Source organism: Agelaius tricolor, unplaced genomic scaffold, assembly GCF_023055355.1.
Source record: "Agelaius tricolor isolate 1412-34295 unplaced genomic scaffold, bAgeTri1.0.p SCAF_6, whole genome shotgun sequence".
Classification (NCBI taxonomy): domain Eukaryota; kingdom Metazoa; phylum Chordata; class Aves; order Passeriformes; family Icteridae; genus Agelaius; species Agelaius tricolor.
Window position 1 is genome coordinate 31,196,568 of NW_027269266.1, and position 10,738 is coordinate 31,207,305.

Here is a 10,738-nt window from a genome sequence, read left to right on the forward strand (position 1 = left end):
CCTTAGCAGGATGAGAGTGGCTGCAGTGCCCAACCTTGCTCCCTCCTAATACTCTTTGCAATGTCCCTGCCACCAAATATCAGTGGGACACAGCACCTTGGCTATTCTTTATACCACACAGGGGTTATAGAGAATATGAATTTAAACAAAAGCTGCCTCTGACTTGCAGAGATGGTTATTTTTCTAGGCAGAACTTGAGAAACAGAAGGCAGGAGTGTGATACAAAGAAATTATAATAATCAACCAACTAATTTTGTTACTAAGTCTGTACAACACTTCTTCCCTCTTCCCTGTATACTTTCACTACTCCGAAGGAAAGGCCAAAAGGGGAGTAATAAGAGCACCCTTGGGTACAAAGAAATTGGCTCATAAAATAACTACAGTAACAATGTCGATTATTAGCTTTACAGTACAAGATAAATATAAATGGACTATATCCTCAAACTAGCAAAATATGGGGAATCAATCTCAATAAAAAGAACTGATAGGGTAAGCTATTTGGGAAGCAGATACAAGCCCTGCTTGGCTTAGAAACATTAGCCTGTGCTTCTGAGTAGTGATTGATGTCTTTTGCTGCCAGATGACAATGAACTTCACTGAGACTGAGGCTTGGAGGGAGGTATTTGTAATGCTTTTCTGTAAGCTCCAGAAGCATTATGATTTCTATGAAGGATAAATGCACAAATCTCTGTATTTCTGCTAGAAGACAGTCTCTGCTAAAACAGAAATTAAACATATTTACAAGACAGTGAGTTATGATAGAAACCTGACCAGGCATTTCTCAAAGTGGCTGGCATCATCTTCTGCTGACAGAGTCACACTATCTCCAAACACATTGTGGGAGCTACAGATGTTATCACGGCAGAAAAGTGTGAGAATTCAGATTTTTTTCCCTAATCTTCTTCCTCTGGAGAAACTAAAGTGGCTTTTGATTTTCTTTTACTTTGGAACAAAGTTAATGGGCATATTTTTGAAGGGAGACATCATGGTGTAGTTATACCAAAGCTGATTTTATTGCAGGTCAACTCATCACTGATCTTTGCTCACCTGGGTTGCTATGGCATCTCACTGATCTCGTAGTTATAAAATGTGTTATCCCTTTGCTTGCTTCCCCAGCCAGACTGACCCTCATTCACTGGCTGGGGTCTCCTTTCCACTTGATCTGATGTGGAGCAACTTGAAAGGTGATTAGCCTGAGTGCAGCCTGGGACACAAACACCCACTGGGGGACCTGCTGAAAAACGGCAGGAGCCACCTCATTTCTTGTTCCTTGTGACACAGTGAAAAGTCCATAAGCTTCTGCTTGAGCTCACATCCTGGATATAATTTCCTAATCACTTCAGGGTGATGTCATGGGTAAAAAATGCATGAGTGACTGAAATTAAATTGAAGGCTAGGCTGTTTCTTGCAGCATTACTATATTACTGGAGAGGGAGAGGGAGCACAGAGGGGGTTTTCTTTTATCACTTATGGCATCCTTATTTCTCAAGACAGGAAGGTCAGTTTTTCCACAGCATCCTGCTATGCTGCTTGCCTTCAAGACATTAAAATACACCTAGCAGTGTACCCTCTGGGCCTGTCTGGTGAACCCTTCCCCAGCTCCCAAGGTCCTTGGAACACAGAGATTCATTATCCAACATCCCAATGCTGCAGGAAAATGGTCACCGCAGGCACAACTCAAATAGTTCATTGCCCAATGCAGCTATTAAAAAACAATTTGTTAAATAATATGACTAGAAAAATACTTAAGCAGGTCAGTTGTTCTAATTTTTCAGGGGCGTAAAGGAATACTATGTTTTAAAGACGGTACATAAAGCATGTAAGAAGACCTGATTTCAACCAGATGGTTTTTCAGTCTCAGGTAATTATTATGATCAAGACAGTACCTTTCTGAGGCACCTCAAGGACAATTTCTCTTCCAAACACAACCAAATTATGTAGAAACAGAAGGCTCTATCCATGGCAGGTGAGATTCAAAACCCTTTCGCACCATTACGAAGACCACTAAATGTAATGCTATGCTGACTTAAGGGAAGTATAACAATGACAATTATGATCTAAGAACATAACCCTAATTACATTAAAATAAAATAATAATAGCCTCATTAAGAAAGAGCTACTTTTGAGGAGCAATTTTCATTCAGAACCAATTTTCCTGTTCTGGGCAAAAGTCCATCCTAATCACATTGAGAGTCAATACATTACTCTTTGACTTGAGGCAAAAGTATATCAATTCTTGACAGCTTCTGCAGATGCTCTGTCCTTTTGCAAAAAAAAAAAAAAAAAAGAAAAAAAAAAAGCCCTTCAGTGTTTGGACAGGGTGGTTTGCAAAAGGGTTTCATTTCACAGCTATTAGATACAGTATAAATTCCCTCCATGGAAAATGTAGGCATCCTCTATAGCAATCTAGTTCTCCCTTTTATGCATGAAATGTATCTCTAACTTGATCCGAAGCAGTCAATGCCTTAAGGGAGTGCTCTGTATGTGGCAGAAGCTTTCCATTTTCTGTGTTGCATTTTTAAAGCTCTGCAGTCATTTTACCACAGGGCTCTGGCACATGAAGTGGCTTTGTGGCTTCACTGGGTTTGTTATTTCAACCACTTACAGAGTCACCAGTGTCTCCTCTTAAGATGAGCACTCTGATCAGACACAGTGTGGTATATGCCATTTCCACAAACTAACAGTCTAGAAAAAGCAGCTACAGGGGAAAAACAAAAGTTTCATCTTGTCTGCAGACAGTGGTCTGTGCAGACTGTGGGGTGCTGGCAGAGCTCTCCACAGGACCACGCTAAGGTCCTGTCCTCACATGTGGCCATTGTCCATGCTCAAGGCAGACCACCAGATGGGGCAGACTTCGGCGTGACCTTGCAACCATTCCTGTGTCCCAATGGGAACTAAGTTTATTCAGAGCACATCAGTGTGTCTATATGTCTTGACTCCCCAGGTCACACAAATCAACAAGGTTCTGAAGTTTCTGAACGAGTTTCTCCTCTCCCTTCTTTCATCAGACCTGCCCCTTCATCTTCCTTTTCTTTCATTAATATCAAGAGTGTTTCATTAACATCTTGCATTAACATCAACAATATTCTCTTTCACATTGTACCCTGGCCCCAGCTGTGGCAACAGACTGAACAACTTTGGCAAAGTGGCCCCAGAGGTGGATGTCATAGGCATGGGAAGCCCCATGGCTCCCAACCTCAGCCAGACTGAAGAATTACTAAAAGGCTAACTCCATCCTGAAAACATGTTTGTTAATGCACAATCTGCTTTCCAAATCAGGCAAGCCAGGTCCATTTCCTGGTGCACAGAGACAAAAGAGTCTGGAGTCTCAGGGTACAACATTTCTATGAGTAAAACAGGGGAACAGCACTGGGAGTTCACATCTGTGATTTTTTTCTCAACTATTTTGGTAACGAACTTTGCACAGAATATAATAAATATGAACTTCAACTCATCTTCATAGCACCCATCCTATAATAAAACACCCTAAAGTTAGAATTCTCTTTTTAAAGAACAGTCTTGGACGGTAACAGCACTAATGCTGAGACATGGCTGCAGCATGGCTTAATTTTTTTGTTGTATGGGTAATAAATTATTCTTTCTACTTTAGAACACAGATGTATTTGTTAAATATCTTCATATCCATTCAAGTCACACAGCACCCCAAGGCTCTTAAACATAATAATATTTATGGTTTAAGTCACATCTCCCAAGCAAGATTAGCTCAAGCCTAGGCGTGAACTGAAAGAGACCAAAATACTCTTACAAAAGAAAAGTTATAAGGCTGCTGCAAGGAGTCTGAAGTTCTAGAAGTTTACAAAAAGAAGAGAAAATAGACTCAAAGGGGAAAAAAATCTTGTCAATATAGTAGCCAAGTAGAACCAGATGCTGCAAGGGTAGCTTACCATTAGAAATCCCTGAGGTGGCTCTATTTACCAGGGAAGGTATGGAAGGGGTAAGGGAAATTAATATTAATTGGGTTTATTTAGCTTGGGCATTGGCCACAAAGTTCAGATAAAGTGCATTTCCCAGCCAACTCTTGTACATGCAAAGTTTCACCAAGTCAGATGTAACTTATTATGTGTTTTGTCACTTCAACACGAAAAAAGAAAAAAGTACAAAGCTGTACAAGGGAGTGGTTTCCCTGCTTCTTTTGGCTGAATTAGATGCTTTCATTGTGCAAATATATGTGTTAGAAATATTTTTTTAACAATCCTGCCATTGGCCATCCAAAATTAAAACTGCAAACATGGCACTTCTTCTCTGTAACTAAAGGATCTGAGGAAAAGCAAATTCACCAGAGACCTTAATACATCAGATCCAAGCTTCTTTTCAGTACAGTGTTTTTAAAACCTTCTATGAGTGCTGAGGGATAAAGGCTTAAAGATGAAGTGGAATTCCATGAGCAGGGCACTCACTGGGCCTTCCTTTGGACTTATGAATTGTTGCTGTGCTTGTGCACATTTCTTGTGGACAAACAGACAAGGATGGGCTAGCTCTCATGAGGTGTTCTAGGTCGTGAGAAAGCTGGGCTAAAACTCAGACCAGCATGGCAGAGGAGACAGCAAATTTCACTACAGTACAGGGATGGGATGGGATGGGATGGGATGGGATGGGATGGGATGGGATGGGATGGGATGGGATGGGATGGGATGGGATGGGATGGGTGTTGATGATTCCACTCTCTCTGTAGCCAGCATTCATATCCTGTCTGCTGCATTAGTGCTTGCTCTAAACCAAAGATGGGTAACTTGTCTCCCAGCTTGTGCTATAGGCTGCTTACTAAGCTGTGTGCTGCCAAGAGGATACAGCTCCTTTTTCTTTTTTTTTCTATAGTTAACAGAACTTATACAGCAGTGACTCATGCTGGAACTGTCTTTCCTTCTCTTTAAATTGGCTTCTTGTCACTTTTATGGAAAAGAATTTACTTTACTTTTTTTTTAAAAAAGCAAAAATGTCTCCACACTGGTGCCCTCATTATACTGCACTGTGTGTTATCTCCTGACTTAATTTTTCTATGTCTTTTCTTGAAGCGTGGTGCCAGTGGGAAGCTGCATTTGTGACATAAAAGGCTTTTTAGGGGTGAGAAAGACCCTGTGTAAGAGAAAAAACTGATTTGTTGTCTGAGAGCACTCTTGAGAAAATCTTGGCAAGAAACTTGCTCAGAGAGCAAGAAAAGAGCAGGTCAAGCTGGAGAAACATCCGAGCAGTAGTGGAATGCATGGGGTGAAGTAAAATCTCTGGCAAGCTGGACTTGCACAGAGCTGCAGTACATTTACCCATGACAGCTTCTCTGCCTGTCACCTACTGTAGGAATCTTCTTCCTGTGCCATTTCCTGAAAAGTAACAACCCAGCTGCCTCATCTACCCGGTGAATACATTTGGCATCCAAAGAGGTTGGATGACAAAGTTCCAGTGGCTGCATGTGCTCAGGGAAGGACCCTTGGCTGCCAGCCCACCCCGCTCCACATGGCCTTCTGCTCGGCTGTTTGTTGATCCAGCCATCGGTGCTGTTAAGCTGCAGATTGTTGGGACTGTGACTCACAATTTCCCTTTTAAAAGGAGGAGGGAAGGAAAACAAACCCCAGCAAGCTTGCTGCTCCTGTGCTTGATGTGCAAGCACTAGGCTGCCCTTTCCCAGGAAAGAGATGTATCTTTCATGCATAGCTCTTCGTACAGTTTTCAGCCAACAGGCATCCAGATTACGGAACTCCCTGGTGGCTGGCAATGCCTGGCAGCTTTGCTGGCAACATCAGCCACCCTCTGGCTTCTAGAGGCACCTTTGGCTCAAACCAGTTTATGGGTCTGGTTTGTAAAACATTTTATAGCCACAACTCACCTAATACTTTCCCAACATCAGCCACTGCTTTCAAAGTAGGAAGAGCAAAAGAGAGACCTCAAGTTCTTATGCCCTTGTTTGGATGTCTGAGTAGACATATGGATTTCTAAATGGACAGAACATGCTTCCAGATCCAGTGAGACCTGTTCAGTCTCAATAAGTCCACCAACTAATCCAGGGATCTGCAAGTAGCTAGAGTTGAGAAGAAAATATCTTGTTAGCCATCTCCTGGAAATGAAATAAGGGATGTGAGTTGGGAAATGTTTCTAGTCCAGGCCAAAACCAGGAAATGGATTATGATTAAGAAAATACCTGCAGAGGCAAGAAGCAGAGGACCTGGTGGAAGTCACTGCCTGCCAGCATTTCCCATGGCAGCTATCAGCTGTCCCAAGGCCTCCCCTGAAAGGCAGTGGGCTTGCAACAGTGCAACGCCACCGAAACCTCATTCCTCTTCCCACTCTATCCTCAGTGCACCACCTGAACTGTGACTCTGCCCATGCCTCAGCAGGGGCACAAAGAGGAAAGACATCACTCTTCATGGGGGGAAGGAGACAGCAAAACTCAGTGGTTTTGGTTACCACAGTCTAATTGTGGGTACCCGGGTGCATGATGCACAGACCAGATCAGCACACTCATTTCACAAGTGGAACTTGGAAATTCCAGCAGGAAATGGCTGTGCCCAGGTCATGTGGATTGAGAGGACAAGGTGAACCCACCTCTATCCTATGCTGCAGCCACCAAGGATGACATGGGGAATGGGCAGTCTTGTTGCCTAGTCTTCCCTGTTGCCAGAAAATTGCAATCTACAGCAGTATCAGCCCAATACCTCCTCAGATTGAACAAGAAATTTAAGCACATGCTCATTACTAAAAATAGGAAGTGAAACCAAGTGGTCTATCCATGCACTTCCAGCTAGGCACCATTTCCTCAAAGTCTTTGGTACTAATGTACTTCACACTAGGAGAGAAAATGTCTGAACCAATATACAACAAGGAGACAAACTACTGCACACTAATGCTAGCCAGCACAACTCCTCCTGCCTACTAAAAAAGAGTTATTCAAAGCATAGGGTTCAATAAGTTGTCTCTGACCCACACATAGCTCAGTATTTAACCCTGAGATCACATCCTCAAAATGAGTACAAGAAAAAAAAAAAAAAAGAAAGGAAATCTGCCACCCAGTGCATTCATACAAATCTTTGCAGCATCTTCAGAGAGTTTATTAAAAGAAGATTTAAGTTATTTGTAAATTGGCTTGGAAAAAAATAAAGGGTCTTCTGTCTTATCTTTGGACAATGTTCTGTAGGGTCCTGTGGCACAGTAGAGGTTTCAGAGGCACTGCCTGAGGAGTTACAGAAAAGAAAAGCAGCAATCTCTTCACTGAGCCACCAAGAGTGACAGTAGAAGTATTTTTTACTCCACTGTTACACTGCTTGTAAGTAGTTTGTCTTTCTCCCTCTCTGTTTATTTGTATCTTTTGCTGTCCCTAATGAAAAATCCCGATGCTATCAAGTCTGAATTACAGACATTTTATGTTTCTAACATTTATTCTGCTGATTTCCCTTATTTTCTTGTACTTTTGGCTTCTGAGATGCATTTGCCCTGCTTTTGGGAGGAGATACAGCTGCTAATTGCATTCTTCATCGGTTTTCACTGGTTGGTACAACTCCACTAAAATTAGTGAGACAGTACTCATATCAAGCTGGTATTACATAGTTTAGAACCAGGATTAAAAACTCTGGACAAATTTGGTTTTTGCAAAAGAATTGAAAATTCACCACACAAGTTTTTTCTGTGGCACTTTGAAATCTGCTGGAAAGTACTAAGCATTATGTAGACATAATTCCATGAACACATGGAAAACTGCCTATAAAAATGGTTGGTGCAGGTTTGCAGGCAAGCAGTGCACTTCAGGATACAGCCAGCTTTCAAAATCCAGGACCTGCATCATCTTTGCACTGAGAGATAAGGGGGTGTCTTTAAAAACATGTTTCTGGAGCTTCTCTGGAAGCTAAAACCTGATGGGAGAGTTCCCATGATAGGACACTCTTCATGAAGCCAGCAGTGAACAATCCACAAGCCTCTTCAAAGTCAGCAGGACCTCACAGGGCAGTGTCTGTCCCTGTCTGGATGGCAGCTGTCTTGCTTCCCTCAGTTTTATGGCTTCTAATCTATTTCCATCCTTTACCCCATTTTATGGTTGTGGTTGATAAGATAAATTAGTCTCTTTTTTGAAAGTGTCACAGTTTAGAGAGTACACAACTGTCAACCGAAGCCCAATGTTCTCTAGGCTTGTCCACTCCATGACCTCATGTAGCATAAAATAGAAATTAGAATTATTTTAGGACTTGAAAACACACATCCAGACATTCCTTCAGAGACTAGTGTAAGATCAGAGTGATTGTTTTTTGCTCAGCATCCCACCCCCCACAGAGCTCGCTCGCTGGGGCCTGTGTGCATATCGCCAGCACATGTGCAGGCATGTGGAAACAGGGCAGGGGCAGGTAATTAGCCTTTCTGGAGGGAACATGCCTTTCTCCTGAGAGCAAAACAAGAGAGCTCTGAGGGCAGGAGGGGAGCAGATGTAAGCTATCGAGGAGGGAAGCTCTCAGACAGGACATGAGGGGTAACATCTGAGCAGCCTGGTGCTGGAGAGACTGGTACTCACTTCAGCTGAGAATAGCAAAGAGCCAGATACAACCGATGGGTCAACTGAGATTTCATCAAAGGAAAACTTTCCAGATCAAATAGTCTATGTGAATGTCCTGCTGAGACAGGACTCCTGTCATATGTGCAGCTCTGCTCATGCCCTGTCTGTGTTGTTTTGGTGGGGTTCAGAGACACAGCACCTAGAAGGGGATGAAGGCTCATCACGTGCTCATAGAGCAAACCAAGAGCACAGCTCACAGCATTTCCTAACACACTCACCCCAAGCAGCAGTCCTGTCACACAGGGATGGTCCTGATCGATGGTCTGCAGCTTTTTTCCAAGCCTGCTCTATTCCTAATGAAAATGGTAAGCTGAGGACAGTAGTTTTCTGTATAACACAACCACTCCTTTCCCTTTGCCCCCACAGATTTAGCACTTGTGCTGACTGTTGAAAAATCAGTCATTAACAGCCAGGAAATGACTTTGCCATCAATCAGAATATTGCTCAGCCATGTTTCTGCTTTTTCCCCCTTTCTCTGCATAATTATTCTCATCCTCCGCTGATTACAGTTTATAATAGCTATAATTCTCTTAAAATCAATCATTGCTTGACTTAACCACAGGGTTACCAGCAGAAACATGAAGGAACACAGATATTCTGAACTGCTTTTTAATTGTTATTCTTATTTAACAACACATAGGCTTATAGGTAGATCACACTTAACCTTCCTCTTAGCAGTATTAAGCATCACTTATTTTATTTTAATTTTGTTTTAAATCATGAAGTGTTTGATAACACAACCATTCTAACTTCTCTAGGTGGTTTGGTGACATGTTACTAACATGATATTTTGACATGCAATCACAGTGGTTGTCCCAAATTAAAGCACCATAAAAGGACAAATATGTGTTGTTTGCCAGCACAGATTCGGCAAACAAAGTAAACCCAAGTACCTGATCTTTTTTATTAGGGTTATACATAAACACAGTTAAATCAAAGCCTGGTGTACAGTAAGACAACTTTTGAGTACACTAAATTAAAAATAACACTAGATTAAAAATCACATTTTTCCTAAACAGAGTGGAAATCTGTATTCCTAATACAGCTGAACCATAGGTTTCTGTTATTCTGCTTGTATCACCACTTTGTCTCCAATAATTTTCTTTTGCCCGTATATTCAGTATATTTCCCTCACTGATTATGTGCTTCTGTCATGTAGAAAAATTAAATATTAAAAAAATTAAGGACATAATTATATGGAATAATCAAATTGAAAGCAGGACTGAAGACAAGGTGTAGAGTCTGAATTGACTTTTAAGGTAAAATAAAGCCCTAATTTAAAATAGACTTCTCACATACACCCTTTTAAAAATTTTGGGTAAGGAAAATATTGTATGAGACTGTACCTTTAGATAGGGAATAGGAACTAAGTGCTTTGAGCCTTCTCTGTATAAAGGTATGACATTGAAACACACAAAGGAAGCCATTTTCCACACAGAACATTTGATCCTGCAATTTCACATATATTCCTGCAGAAAACTTATTCAGACATTTCTCGTTTAACTATTTACATAAAAGTCTTCATTTGCAATATCCCTGTCACATGTTTGGCTCCTCTTTATTTACCAACTTGCAACCAGCAGTAAATTATTGTTAATTTTGACCTGATGAACAGGACATCTGCATGTTTTGCTTACAAGAGCAAATTCAGGGGAAAACTCACAGCAGTTAAGATAAAAATGTGGTCTGCCCATGAACAGTACCCTTTATAGCTATCTGCCCTATGGAAATTAACTGCTCTGGTGTGTCAAGATAGAGCATTACTAGATGCATTACTGGAGATACTTTGCCATTCTGATATTAAATAATTAACTATACTGTGCCTAATGATCCCCTGCATCCCCTCAGATGTGTTCCTAAGAGTGGTAGGAAATTATGGAAAAAGAACTAAATGGAAGAGTTCCTGTTTTATCTACTCCCTTATCATCACCTGATCTTGCATTTCACTAAACCCCCCCCCATCTCTTTTCAGCTGCACTGATCATGGATGCAGCAGGGGAGTGTCTGTTGAAGCCATTTTGCCCAAAAATAACAAAGGACCACATTTCTTTGGCACATAGCTTGACTGCTGGCCAAGCTGTGAGTAAAAAGCCACTTGGACTGCATTGCCCATCTACTAAAATGCTTTCCTCAACCTGGTCTGGACTCTGGTCAGGTCACTGAGGCTTCCTCCTGAGCCCACCGAGGAGG